Below are 15,478 nucleotides of genomic sequence, written 5' to 3' on the forward strand. Positions count from 1 at the left end.
GCTTCTCCATCGACACCGCTGCCATCTCCACCGCCATCTTCATCACCGCTGCTGCTCCCATGAGGAGGGAGTAGTTCTCCATCGAGGCTCGGGGCTGTACCGGTAGCTATGTGGTTCATCTCTCTCCTATGTGTTTCAATACAATAATCTCATGAGCTGCCTTACATGATTGAGATTCATATGATGATGCTTGTAATCTAGATGTCATTATGCTAGTCAAGTGAGTTTTACTTATGTGATCTCCGGAGACTCCTCGTCCCACGTGTGTAAAGGTGACAGTGTGTGCACCGTGTGGGTCTCTTAGGCTAGATTTCACAGAATACTTACTCAGTTGAATGGCATAGTGAGGTGCTTATTTATATCTCTTTATGATTGCAGCATGTTGTATCACAATTTATCTATGTGCTACTCTAGTGATGTGTTATTAAAGTAGTTTTATTCCTCCTGCATGTGTGCAAAGGTGACAGTGCGTGCACCGTGTTAGTACTTGGTTTATGCTATGATCATGATCTCTTGTAGATTATGGAGTTAACTATTGCTATGATAATATTGATGTGATCTATTCCTCCTACATATGCATGAAGGTGACAGTGTGCATGCTATGCTAGTACTTGGTTTAGTAGCGTTGATCTATCTTACACTAAAGGTTACTTAAACATGAGCATTATTGTGGAGCTTGTTAACTCCGGCATTGAGGGTTCGTGTAATCCTACGCAATGTGTTCATCATCCAACAAAAGTGTAGAGTATGCATTTATCTGTTCTGTTATGTGATCAATGTTGAGAGTGTCCACTAGTGAAAGTGTAATCCCTAGGCCTTGTTCCTAAATACTGCTGAGTTACTACTGCTTGTTTACTACTGCTGCGTTACTACTGCTGAGTTACTACTGCTTGTTTACTGTTTTACTGCGTTACTACTGCTGCAATACCACCACCATCAACTACACGCCAAGCACTTTTCTGGCACCGTTGCTACTGCTCATACTTATTTATACCACCTGTATTTCACTATCTCTTCGCCGAACTAGTGCACCTATTAGGTGTGTTGGGGACACAAGAGACTTCTTGCTTTGTGGTTGCAGGGTTGCATGAGAGGGATATCTTTGACCTCTTCCTCCCCGAGTTCGATAAACCTTGGGTAATCCACTTAAGGGAAACTTGCTCGCTGTTCTACAAACCTCTGCTCTTGGAGGCCCAACACTGTCTACAAGAATAGAAGCTCCCGTAGACATCAAGCACATTTCTGGCACCGTTGCCGGGGAGGAAAGGTAAAAGGCTCTCATACTACGGTCCCAGGTAAAGTATTTTTCTGGCGCCGTTGTGTGTGTGCTCGAAGCTATTTCCTTTAGATCCTGCAATTGCATCTTTTTGTTTCTTGTTTACACTAGTTTGGCATAATGTACAAGAGTGAGCTTCTTATTCTATTTCCTGATTTAAAACATGGATTGTTTGATGCGAAAATTAAAAAACCTATGAAATCTTATTTGCATGCTGGTAGTAATATTAGTATGAACGCTTTGAACACCATTGTTGATAATGATATAGAAAGTTCTAAGCTTGGGGAAGCTGGTTTTCATGATATTTTTAGTCCCCCAAGCATTGAGGAGAAAATTTTCTTTGATGATACTTTGCCTCCTATTTGTGATGATAATGATAGTGGTATTTTGGTACAACCTACTATGGAGAGTAAATTTTGTTGTGATTATACTATGCCTCCTACACTTTATGAGAATAATAATGATAGCTACTTTGTTGAATTTGCTCCCACTACAACTAATAAAATTGACTATGCTTATGTGGAGAGTAATTATTTTATGCATGAGACTCATGATAAGAGTGCTTTATGTGATGGTTATATTGTTGAGTTTGCTCATGTTGCTACTGAAAGTTATTATGAGAGAGGAAAATATGGTTGTAGAAATTTTCACGTTACTAAAACACCTCTCTATGTGCTGAAATTTTTCAAGCTACACTTGTTTTATCTTTCTATGCTTGTTACTTTGCTCTTCATGAACTTGTTTATTTACAAGATTCCCTTGCATAGGAAGAATGTTAGACTTAAATTTGTTTCAAATTTGCCTCTTGATGCTCTCTTTTGATTCAAATACTATTTCTTGCGAGTGCATCATTAAAACTGCTGAGCCCATCTTAATGGCTAAAAAGAAAGAACTTCTTGGGAGATAACCCATGTGTTATTTTGCTACAGTACTTTGTTTTATATTTGTGTCTTGGAAGTTGTTTACTACTGTAGCAACCTCTCCTTATCTTAGTTTTGTGTTTTGTTGTGCCAAGTAAAGTCTTTGATAGTAAAGTAAGTACTAGATTTGGATTACTGCGCAGAAACAAATTTCTTTGCTGTCACGAATCTGGGTCTAATTCTCTGTAGGTAACTCAGAAAATTATGCCAATTTACGTGAGTGATCCTCAGATATGTACGCAACTTTCATTCAATTTGAGCATTTTCATTTGAGCAAGTCTGGTGGCCTAATAAAATCCATCTTTACGGACTGTTCTGTTTTGACAGATTCTGCCTTTTATTTCGCATTGCCTCTTTTGCTATGTTGGATGAATTTCTTTGATCCATTAATGTCCAGTAGCTTTATGCAATGTCCAGAAGCGTTAAGAATGATTGTGTCACCTCTGAACATGTGAATTTTTAATTATGCACTAACCCTCTAATAAGTTTGTTTCGAGTTTGGTGTGGAGGAAGTTTTCAAGGGTCAAGAGAGGAGGATGATACAATATGATCAAGGAGAGTGAAAGCTCTAAGCTTGGGGATGCCCCGGTGGTTCATCCCTGCATATTTCAAGAAGACTCAAGCATCTAAGCTTGGGGATGCCCAAGGCATCCCCTTCTTCATCGACAAATTATCAGGCTTCTTCTCTTGAAACTATATTTTTATTCGGTCACATCTTATGTACTTTACTTGGAGCGTCTGTATGTTTCTTGTTTTTGTTTTTGTTTGAATAAATTGGATTACATCATGCTTGTGTGGGAGAGAGACACGCTCCGCTGGTTCATATGAACACATGTGCTCTTAGCTCATAATATTCATGGCGAAGTTTCCTCTTCGTTAAATTGTTATATGGTTGGAATTGGAAAATGATACATGTAGTAATTGCTATAATGTCTTGGGTAATGTGATACTTGGCAATTGTTGTGCTCATGTTTAAGCTCTTGCATCATATACTTTGCACCTATTAGTGAAGAATACATAGAGCATGCTAAAATTTGGTTTGCATAATTGGTCTCTCTAAAGTCTAGATAATTTCTAGTATTGAGTTTTGAATAACAAGGAAGACGGTGTAGAGTCTTATAATGTTTTCAATATGTCTTTTATGTGAGTTTTGCTGCACCAGTTCATCCTTGTGTTTGTTTCAAATAAGCCTTGCTAGCCTAAACCTTGTATCGAGAGGGAATACTTCTCATGCATCCAAAATACTTGAGCCAACCACTATGCCATTTGTGTCCACCATATCTACCTATACTACATGGTATTTTCCCGCCATTCCAAAGTAAATTGCTTGAGTGCTACCTTTAAAATTCCATCATTCACCTTTGCAATATATAGCTCATGGGACAAATAGCTTAAAAACTATTGTGGTATTGAATATGTAATTATGCACTTTATCTCTTATTAAGTTGCTTGTTGTGCGATAACCATGTTTACTGGGGAACGCCATCAACTCATTGTTGAATTTCATGTGAGTTGCTATGCATGTTCGTCTTGTCCGAAGTAAGGGCGATCTACACTGAGTTGAATGGTTTGAGCATGCATATTGTGAGAGAAGAACATTGGGCCGCTAACTAAAGCCATGATCCATGGTGGAAGTTTCAGTTTTGGACAAACATCCTCAAGTCTCTAATGAGAAAAGAATTAATTGTTGTCAAATGCTTAAAGCATTAAAAGAGGAGTCCATTATCTCGTTGTCTATGTTGTCCCGGTATGGATGTCTAAGTTGAGAATAATCAAAAGCGAGAAATCCAAATGCGAGCTTTCTCCTTAGACCTTTGTACAGGCGGCATAGAGGTACCCCTTTGTGAAACTTGGTTAAAGCATATGTATTGCGGTGATAATCCAGGTAGTCCAAGCTAATTAGGACAAGGTGCGGGCACTATTGGTACACTATGCATGAGGCTTGCAACTTATAAGATATAATTTACATGATGCATATGCTTTATTACTACCGTTGACAAAATTGTTTCATGTTTTCAAAATCAAAGCTCTAGCACAAATATAGCAATCGATGCTTTTCCTCTATGGAGGACCATTCTTTTACTTTTATGTTGAGTCAGTTCACCTATTTCTCTCCACCTCAAGAAGCAAACACTTGTGTGAACTGTGCATTGATTCTTACATATTTGCATATTGCATTTGTTATATTGCTTTGCATTGACAATTATCCATGAGATATACATGTTATAAGTTGAAAGCAACCGCTGAAACTTCATCTTCCTTTGTGTTGCTTCAATACCTTTACTTTGAATTATTACTTTATGAGTTAACTCTTATGCAAGACTTATTGATGCTTGTCTTGAAGTGCTATTCATGAAAAGTCTTTGCTTTATGATTCAGTTGTTTACCCATGTCATATACATTGTTTTGATCGCTGCATTCACTACATATGCTTTACAAATAGTATGATCAAGTTTATGATGGCATGTCACTCCAGAAATTATCTTTGTTATCGTTTTACCCGCTCGGGACGAGCAGAACTAAGCTTGATGATGCCGATACGTCTCCAACGTATCGATAATTTCTTGTGTTCCATGCCACATTATTGATGTTATCTACATGTTATATGCACACTTTATGTCATATTCGTGCATTTTCCGGAACTAACCTATTAACAAGATGCCGAAGTGCCAGCTTCATGTTTTCTCGCTGTTTTTGGTTTCAGAAATCCTAGTAACGAAATATTCTCGGAATCGGACGAAATCAACGCCCGGGTTCCTATTTTACCCGGAAGCATCCGGAACACACGAGAACCGCCGGAGAAGGGGGCAGGGCCACCACACCACACCCCGGCGCGGCCAAGGGGGGCGCCCCCTAGGGTGTGGGCCCCCCGAAGCCCTCCCGCGCCGCCTCTCCGCCTATATAAAGCCCCCGACCTAAAAACCTCGGGGCGTTCGACGAAAACCACGTAAACCTTCCGGAGCCGCCGCCATCGCGAAGCCAAGATCCGGGGGACAGGAGTCTCTGTTCCGGCACCTCGCCGGAGCGGGGAAGTGCCCCGGAAGGCTTCTCCATCGACACCGCTGCCATCTCCACCGCCATCTTCATCACCGCTGCTGCTCCCATGAGGAGGGAGTAGTTCTCCATCGAGGCTCGGGGCCGTACCGGTAGCTATGTGGTTCATCTCTCTCCTATGTGCTTCAATACAATAATCTCATGAGCTGCCTTACATGATTGAGATTCATATGATGATGCTTGTAATCTAGATGTCATTATGCTAGTCAAGTGAGTTTTACTTATGTGATCTCCGGAGACTCCTTGTCCCACGTGTGTAAAGGTGACAAGTGTGTGCACCGTGTGGGTCTCTTAGGCCATATTTCACGAATACTTATTCACCGTTGAATGGCATAGTGAGGTGCTTATTTATATCTCTTTATGATTGCAATGTGTTTGTATCACAATTTATCTATGTGCTACTCTAGTGATGTGTTATTAAAGTAGTTTTATTCCTCCCGCATGTGTGCAAAGGTGACAAGTGTGTGCACCGTGTTAGTACTTGGTTTATGCTATGATCATGATCTCTTGTAGATTGCGAAGTTAACTATTGCTATGATAATATTGATGTGATCTATTCCTCCTACATATGCATGAAGGTGACAAGTGTGCATGCTATGCTAGTACTTGGTTTAGTCTTTTGATCTATCTTACACTAAAGGTTACTAAAATATGAGCATTATTGTGGAGCTTGTTAACTCCGGCATTGAGGGTTCGTGTAATCCTACGCAATGTGTTCATCATCCAACAAAAGTGTAGAGTATGCATTTATCTATTCTGTTATGTGATCAATGTTGAGAGTGTCCACTAGTGAAAGTCTAATCCCTAGGCCTTGTTCCTAAATATCGCTATCGCTGCTTGTTTACTGTTTTACTGCGTTACTACTGCTGCGTTACTACTGCTGCGTTACTACTGCTTGTTTACTATTCTGGGCAAAGCACTTTTCTGGTGCCGTTGCTACCACTTATTCATACCACCTGTATTTCACTATCTCTTCGCCGAACTAGTGCACCTATTGGGTGTGTTGGGGACACACGAGACTTCTTGCTTTGTGGTTGCAGGGTTGCATGAGAGGGATATCTTTGACCTCTTCCTCCCTGAGATCGATAAACCTTGGGTAATCCACTTAAGGGAAACTTGCTGCTGTTCTACAAACCTCTGCTCTTGGAGGCCCAACACTGTCTACAAGAATAGAAGCTCCCGTAGACATCATTCCTCTTCTTAGTGGTAGTGTTGTTGGTCTCAATGTCAACCATGTCAGCCTCTTCTTCCTCTTCGCCCTTGTCACCCTCTTCTTCCTCTTCGTCATCATCGAGGACATGATTGGCGTGACGGCCACCTCGGATCATGTCACCCAACATTGTGGCGCCACATACCTATGCACACAACAAAATTCTCAAGCTTCCGGCGCTCATTCATTCAGTTATACATGTGTCTTAGCGTGCATTATTTGTGCTACGTGGATTACTTTTTATTGTGTGAACCATTTTTCTCAGTTCTTCGAACCTAATTGCAACTGGAGATAATGTTCGTTGCAACCATTGCATGGTGGGAGAAATCCGACTGCCCATACTCGTCGTAGATCTAAATTAATTTCTATGTTGATTGTCCGAAATTTAGCAAAATCATACAAGCATACTCCCTCGGTCCCTCCGTTTTATATTAATTGCGGCAGGCTCGGATTTGCCTACACGTGAAATTCGTCTCTAGATTTATTCATCTAAATCAGCAACAACTAATATGAGATGGAGGGAGTATATCAGTCTTACTCACCGGATCTGTCGTGCATAGAACACCAAGGAAGCGAGAAGTCACCGTCTGGGCATCACTCCGTACGTCACGCCAGGTCGATTGCCTTTGGAGACGCAACAAGTGAGTAAAAGTAGGTGTACACAAGACTGGAAAAATATCCGGCCGGTCGACCAGAAAGATACTTTCCACGGACTCGAGAAGGTTCCAGACGGTTCCTCGCCCGGTCGCTCCAAACAAGCAAGTCACGTGCACGCACCGCCCAGTCCAAAACCGAAATCAACGCAGCCTGGATTATTCATGATGATTCGGATTAATCAATTGACCACCCAATGGGTCCAAATGGCTCGCGCGCGTTGCCTCCGCGGCTAAGCTACAGGGAGCCGCCACGCGCCTAGCCGGCGCCGCGACCATATCCGATCTTGAGCGTCGCGTTGCCGCTAACCACGCTTTCAGTCGGCCAGCCCGAACCGCACCGCACCATTATGCACGCCACCGCCTCCCGCCATACCCACACAGCAAACCTATATATAAGCGCGCCGCTCGGCCTCACCTGCCATTCATATCATCCTTCCTTCTTCTCCTCTCACAGACCAGCAACGCCCAAGAAAATCCAGTTCAAACACGCCGAACCAGCAGTTCAGCAAAGCATCCATGGGAGTGGGGATGAAACGCGCGAGGGAGGAGGAGCCCGTATCGCTGGCGCTATCCCTTACCACGGACTCCACGTCCTCCACGACCTCGGCCGACTCGTCCGGCACGGCGTCCATGTCTGCCAGGAAGAGGGCGCGGCGGGGGCGGGTGGTTGCGACGTCCGGTGAGGGCGACTTCGTGTGCAAGACCTGAGGCCGCGCCTTCACGTCCTTCCAGGCGCTCGGCGGGCACCGGACCAGCCACCTCCGCGGCCGCCACGGGCTGGAGCTCGGCGTCGGCGTCGCAAAAGCCATTAGAGATCGGAAGCGGACCGAGGACAAGCAGCAGCAGCACGAGTGCCACATCTGCGGGCTCGGCTTCGAGATGGGCCAGGCGCTCGGGGGGCACATGAGGCGGCACCGCGAGGACATGGCGCACACACTCAGCGGCGCCGCCGGCGACAACGAGAAGTGGATCATCAAGATGCCGCGTCAGGAGGTGGTGGGGCACGGTGCCGACCGACCTCCAGTCTTGCTCAAGCTGTTCGTCTAGCTAACGCAAAGCTGGATCTTTTCTGACGGTTTCTAATTAGATTAGACAACTTGTAAATGTCTGAAGAATCAGATACCTTTATTTTTTGGGTGCAGGTTTTTTGTTGATTAGCATTTCAGTTCTGTGATCGGTCCGTCACAGCTTTTGAACCATCTAGGATTGATTCTTCTTTTGCTCAGGACCTTAATTACGTCTCATTTATGAAAATGCAACCGTTGGTCTGTTACCGCAATCGATCGGGAACAACCACTTTGATTTCCAAATGTAAACCTCTGGTTGCGGCCGCTCTATGAATTTGATCAATGTTGGGGTTGGACACGCCCATTGTTGATGACGTCAGCTAGCATATCCTATTTGGAGTAGTCCCGGCTTACAAAATTTTGCAAAGTCAAAAAATTTGAAGTTTCACCAACTGTATTGGAAAATAAACATAAACATCTACAATAACAAATGAACACGGTATGAAAGTATACTTCACGATGGTTCTAATAATATCGGTTTGACATTATAGACATTGACGTTTTTCTATATAGTTGATCAAACTTGTAAAAGTTTGACTTTGATAAAAATTATATGCATCCCTTTTTAGGAAGGAATATTGCGATACTAGAAAATATAAAATTAGAGGTGATAATGTACGCAACACAAATTAAAGTGTTCACTAGCTTTATAAAAATACGGTCTTGAATAATTCTCACATTGCCGTGACAATATTCTTTAGATGACAAAGTTGGTCGCTAAAAAGATGTGGTGGTTATATCTTCGCAATAAACGACCTACTACACCCTACCGTTGTTATAGAAACAATGATGTTCAATTAGAAGGGGTTGTTATACTTTTCACAATTATGTCATTGTTAATGACTTTAACGACCACATTCCAAATACTCCTATGGTGATGGCTATCCTGTCTTTATTGCAAGTATCAAAGTATGTTGCATGTTGTATGTTTGCACGGTAAACACTCACTAATGTACTAACTAAATTGTGGCTCCGTTTGGAGATTGGAGTCGACTCTAGTTTGAATTCAGAAATATCGGGAACATTGTGGAAAATTTGTCCGAGGATATTTGATTACCCAGGATTTTTTTTAACCTTTTGTGTACTTTACTAGTATCTAGGTATAAGTACTAGCTAGGCAGCCTAAAAAGCGGAGTACATGGAGTGGTGGTAGATATGACTTCGTATAGTTTCACGGTTGATTAACTAACATATCCTGCTACAAAGACAAAAGATCATGTTTTTTAATATAATCCAAAAATATACTGCAACAAATGTCACTAGCACCACCACTCTCAAGAACACACGTGTGTGGGTCCTACGGTCTGCACGCTAGATCTAGAGTAGATAATGCAGCTCATAAAAATTAATCTATGATAACACATGATAAAAACTGCACAACACAAATTAATACTAGATCAATTGTTGGTAGCTAGGTTGTACTATGGAAGACAATACAATGAAAATATATTTCAAATTGCAATATTGCATTGCACATTCATACATAATGTGGTTTAAGATTTACATTTACGAAAAATTTAGATGTTAAGAGTTTTATTCAAAAACTTGTTCTGGCTCATGGATGTCTTGACGATAGTTCGTACATAGCCAACAATATATCCTACTTATATACACTCGTAGAGAAATCTTAAATAATAAACAATTTGATCAATTTAGTTCAGTTTTGTATATAGTATTGCCATGGTATGAATATTTCATACCTTGAAAAACTCTACTAATTCATGTGGCATATGTGGCGAATACCTATTAAAAATACTCATCATGGTGAACACAATGATGGGCCAAAGAACTTACCAAATCCTAGAGAAACTCCAAGTCGAAGTAGTTAGAATGTTACTTTTATCTAAATCATGTCATATATCACACAAAATACCACAATAAAAGACCGGCCAGCCACCCTGGAGGGATGTGGGGTAGGTCAACCCCTAAATAAATGTGCAAATCATGAGATAAATGACAAAGCCAAAGAACAAGGCCTACGAGGAGGAAAGAAGTAAATCCACTTTGTCATCATCCCTCTTCGACCATGGAGCGAGTGTACCACAAATTATCTCGGAAACCCTCCTTTTGTCCCTTCAAGTGTACTATTGTCCATTTCTCTATTTACTATTAAGTTACACAAACCGACCTATGTATGATGCAGTACCTATACAACGATCACTAACCTAGAATGTTTTTCAAGGATAGGTAAATTCTAAGCTAGGGGTGCTTAATTAGGATGTATTTTTAGCTTCACATAACCATACAAAATTACTCAAGACATAGCATTGCGTCGGTAAGTCTATGCACTTGCTCAGGCTAGAGATTCACTAATCAACCTCTTGCAACTTGGGGAATGCTCCCTTACAAGTTCAATGGAAGGATAACTCACATACATGATGCTGGGTCGAGGCATGCTGGGCAGATATCAGATTTACGCCATGATGCCACTATGTCATATAGTGCCGTTCCATTGCCGTTGTCTCCCATCACGCGCTGCCTTGGGAGGGCCAGGGGATAGTCGATTGAATGGAGGAGAGGCAACACCCGCATATTGGCCAAAGCGGTCGGGAGGAGAGGATGAGCGCTTCCAGTCGATGTGGTCCTTCATAATGCAACTCTTTTAAAAGTATGACTCGACTAGTTCTTGGGCCGATAACATCACCCAGTTTCATGTGTAATTAGGTGCAACCGAAAAAAGATGTGTAATTGCACACCCATCTGCAATATCACACCACTACAGGAATGAACGCATACAACAAAATAACCGAGGAGGTGCAGCACGCGTGGAGCCAGACACGGGCGCTAGTGCTGGCGATAACTCTACTGTTGATCATGCATGCAAACGCCAGACGATATGCACATGTAATATTTAAATATTCACTAGAGTCAAGCTAGTAGTAAAACTATTGTACTGATGTTTTTCTATGCTAGCTCTATGTGACCTGGCCTGGATATGTAGCCAGCAACCGGCTACATTGTTATCTTTGCTCTAAGTCTTTGCTCTAAGAAGATTGGTCCGCGTGTTTACATCACCAATTGTGCTGAATTTTCTCCGTACGTACGTAGTAAAGGTCACGTGCCAGTCAATTTGCATTGATATTTCGTACAGACTACGAACGTGTGGGCCAGTAATCTATTCCATACACGAGCGGTAAACTACCAGGAACCACAGAAATCAACATATTGCTCCTACTTAATATTTTTTTTTGGACTACTACGATTGGGCGTCGCGTGTTGCAGCAAAAACGAATCAACCGGGTCTATGGTTGGTGGCGGCCTCCTCTTCCACCGATGAGGTCGACTGGCGGGCGGCGGCGAGGGAGCCTGCCGTTCTGCCTAATAAAGGTGGATGTCCTAGGGTTCCTCTCGCGCCAAGTGAAAATCTGTCGGATGCTTCTGCCCACCGGACTGGCTGGATTGTCGTGTTCCGGAAGGCTCTGCCGGCGAAATTCATTGAGCGATCAATGCCTGAAGATTGCTGGACTGGGTGTTCTCGATCGTGCACACCTATATTTTTTATCTGACCGTTTGGTTTCAAAGGGAGCGTTTCGAAGCTCTGATGGCTGTTAATATTATGGAGCTTGTTTTCTTTCCGTGGTGTTGGCGAAGAAGGTCATGATAGCCGAGATTGGTGGAAGAGCAATGGTGGTCGGATTTTAGTGATGAGGTGGAATTGGCTTGGAGCTTCCTGACTTCAAACAACGACTTGTAAGCGGGGGCGACTGCATAGGAGAAGTTCAGAGTTCTATCTTTCAGGGTGAAAATTTAAGGTCTAGCCTTAGTTAGTTGCGTCTGGCAATGTTCTTGTTGAAGACATTATTTTGAGAGGGAGGACTTTCTTCAGGGTGAAAACCTAAGATCTGTGATCCCCCGACGATAGTGTTTGTACACAGTTTTCTTCTTGGAGGCGTCGCTTATGGAGAAGTTGGTCTTCTGGTATTGTCTTGGTGGTGTCGGTGTTGCTGTTTTAAGTTTTCGATCTCTGTAGCGGGACTTTTTTTTGTAATTCTTTTTTTTTTTTGACTGTGTGCATCCTTTATGCCATTAGAGCATGATATTGTTGCAGAGGATGGGTGTAATTGGTATCTCCGCGATATTAATATATATTCTTTATGAAAAAAATGTGCATATTGCAATGGCCTTTTGCAAGTAAAAAAATGTAAAAGCATCTACAGGTCCTACATACGTACAGTCCCAGCAGCCCGGACAATGCCATGACAAATTTAGGGCCTATTTGGATTGTGCCCAGCGTGAGCCCGGGCGCAAAAAACTGAAGCTGCAACCCCACCGCTGCCATGGATTGTGGCCAAGCTCAACGGGAGGCCCCACGTACAATGGTCGGCACAGCCCCCATCGACTATTCATGAACAACTGCATCTACACCACTACCACTGTGTTGCTTTTGGCTTGAAACGGGTGGTTGTCAATCTGCCGGCCTAAAGGAAAATCTACGCTCATTATTTTAATTATTTAAAAATCATGAGGTCATCGAACTATTCTAACATAGAAGAATTCCTTCACGGAAATGTCAAGAATTTCATCTTGTTGGCCACCGCGAAAGAACATGAGAATGGATAGAAACCCAAGTGTGTCGAGACTCGATGTTTGGCCGTCTTTACAACTATCATCATTATTAAGATTCTACTGCGTGAAATCATAAATATATACTAACCCTATAAATTTGATTTGTCGTACCACGGGATTTTGGCGTGAAACAAAAAAAATCTCTAACTCGAACCTTTAAAGCTTGCTGGGACAACACTAGCTCTATAAGACAACGACTAATTCAGCTTTTTTCCATGGGCTGTGGCACATAGGCTCGATCGAGCGGAATCGTTTTTATCCATTGTTAGTACTCTCTTCTTACCCGTTTGTTAGATCAACATCCATTTTGAGGGAAAATTTGATCATTGATTTCGTTAACAAAATGTGAGACATATGGCACACAAATTATACCATTAAATTCATATTTAAAAGATATTTTTATTAGCATAAATTTTATGTCATTGGATTCATTGGATCGTAAGCCTAGCTCAAGGCTGCTTTATAAGATTCATGCAAGCCCAAAACGGACTTGGGCAACAAAGGTGTGAGTTTTTTTTTTTGCTCCGCCGAGCGCGAGCAACTTTTTTTTTAGGGAGCCGAGCGCGAGCAACTAATAAACAAGATAGACAAATCAGTCGACCAACTCAATCAGCAGCCCACGAGCCAATCCATGAGAGGGACTGTCGTAGAAATGACAGATAAACAAATCAGTTGGCTAGTTGCGAAAAGATGATGCACGCACAAGCGTCCAATCGGATCCAGCTCAGCTGTGACTGAACTTCGCGTTCTTGCCGAGTAAGGCCCCGTTCGCTTCAAGGGAGAAACAAAGGATTTCTGAAGGTTTCAATTCCTCTGGAAATTTTTCCCTTACTAGCGTTCGCTTCGAAGGAACAGCCGCGGCAGTTCCCCTGGAAAGTTTTGCTAGCCTGTACTTCTTAGAGGAAACAAAAAATCTACCTAGAACTCATGTTTTCGTGGAAGCCCGAGGCAAAACTCTGCCGTTCAGCTAAATACGTGGGTTCTCTGTCACACACGTAAGAGGAGTGAGAGGAATCTTGCACAATAAACAATTATAAGCTTGGCTCCTGGCTGTGAATAACCATGATTTAACGCAATAAACAATTCCATCGCTCTAGAGTCCTCCGAACGCCCATCCATCTAACCTTTCCTCAGTTTTGTGTTCCTACGGTTTACGGCTGCTGCCCTTCCCTATTCCTTTACAGTTATTTGATCCTATGTTTTCTGGACCTGCAAACCGAACGGGGCCTAAAACTTGATCTCCACTCTCCAGGCAAACAATTTAATTGGCCGTGTGAAGCTGGCCGGGAGAGATATTCTGCCCTTTTCTCAAGCTCCGGACAGTATTTCCGTGCGAACAGCATACCGCCGCACCAGCCACCAGCTGGATAGTCGTGTACTTTTCCATGTACGTCTCTCGAGAGAGCTCGCGCGCTCTGGATCGCGCCGTCGCACGCAAATCGCGTCGGCGTCGCACTGAGTGGTTGCCCACCATAGGTTCAGCGAACGATCCCAGACAGAGCTGCCGACCTACCGTGTAGTAGTCCCTCCGAGATCCCACGAAAATTATTTTATATTTTTAAAAACATAGGTTTGATTCGTCTATGATGATTTCGTCCTTCTCAAAACTCGACACGCTTGCTTATTATCGGTCAGCCGAGAATTTGCTAAATTATTGTTCACATAAATATCATCACACGACTTGTACTAGGTGAAATTTTTTGCGTACACCAACAACATTTTTTTGCTGCAACCATCTTTTTTTAGTTTTAACCAAGGCTTGAAATACTGTGCTAAAGGAAATAGTTGCCGCTTCCTCCAAATGCTATGCACATCACATCGTGCTAATAGCATCCTTTATATTTTATAAATAGTCCGAAAGGTGACAAATTCATATATGCATAACCACACACAAAAATAGTTCTCTAATTTTTTAGAATCCTAACATCAACATTACATGAGGCAACGACATAGTATAACTTATTTATTAAGAAACACCAGTATGGTGCTCCAATTACAGTGCGTGGGAAGCCATCAAATTCATGTGAAAGGAAACCCTAGCCTCCGGGTCGCCCTTGGGCGACTCTGAGGCGACCCCCGCGCCGCCGCCCACCAACCCCTCCCCCACCTCGCCAACAGCTCCCGCCGCCGCCGGAGGAGGCCGCGCCGCGGCGGACGGAGGCGGCGGGGAGCACCTCCGGCTCTTCCCCCAAAAATCCAAATCCCCCCGAGCTCCCCCAACCCCTCCTCTTCGTTTGCCCCTGCGCGCCGCCGGCCCTGCCGTGCTCGTCCTCGGCGCTGCTCCTCCGCCGCGCGGGCGTGCTGCCCCTGCTCCGCCGCGCGGCCTGCTGCCCGTGGGCGGTCCCGTCGCTGCGGCGGCGGGGCGTCCTCGTCCCTGCGCGTCGCCCTGACGTTGGTTGCTGGGAGCCCTCCGTCCCCGTCCGTTCTGGCCGTGGAGGCCACGGGGCTGGGCCTGCCGGCTGCCCTCCGCCGTGGTGAGGCCCTCCGCCGTCTGCTGTGCGCCGCCCCCTGGCGCCATGCGGGCCTGCTGGGTCGCTGAGCTCCTCTTCCATCCCCCGCTGGTTCTGGACGTGGTGGCTCGGGTCTCCTCGCGTGAGGCTCGCCCCCGGCTCCTGCGTTTTCCGGCCATCCTTTCTCGCCCCGGGTGTCCGGCCATTGATCCCGGCCCCCGGCGCGCGGCTCGGCTTGGACGGCCGGCGATGTGGGCCCTCTGCAGCTCGACCGCTCCC

At 44.0% G+C, this 15,478-nt stretch overlaps 1 pseudogene; it reads left to right on the forward strand.

Annotated features, from left to right (window-relative positions):
- The first annotated feature begins 7,554 nt into the window (after positions 1–7,554).
- LOC124680988 lies at positions 7,555–8,285 on the forward strand (annotated as a pseudogene).
- Positions 8,286–15,478: the final 7,193 nt, after the last annotated feature.

The sequence above is a fragment of the Lolium rigidum genome, unplaced genomic scaffold, assembly GCF_022539505.1.
Source record: "Lolium rigidum isolate FL_2022 unplaced genomic scaffold, APGP_CSIRO_Lrig_0.1 contig_32528_1, whole genome shotgun sequence".
Lineage (NCBI taxonomy): Eukaryota > Viridiplantae > Streptophyta > Magnoliopsida > Poales > Poaceae > Lolium > Lolium rigidum.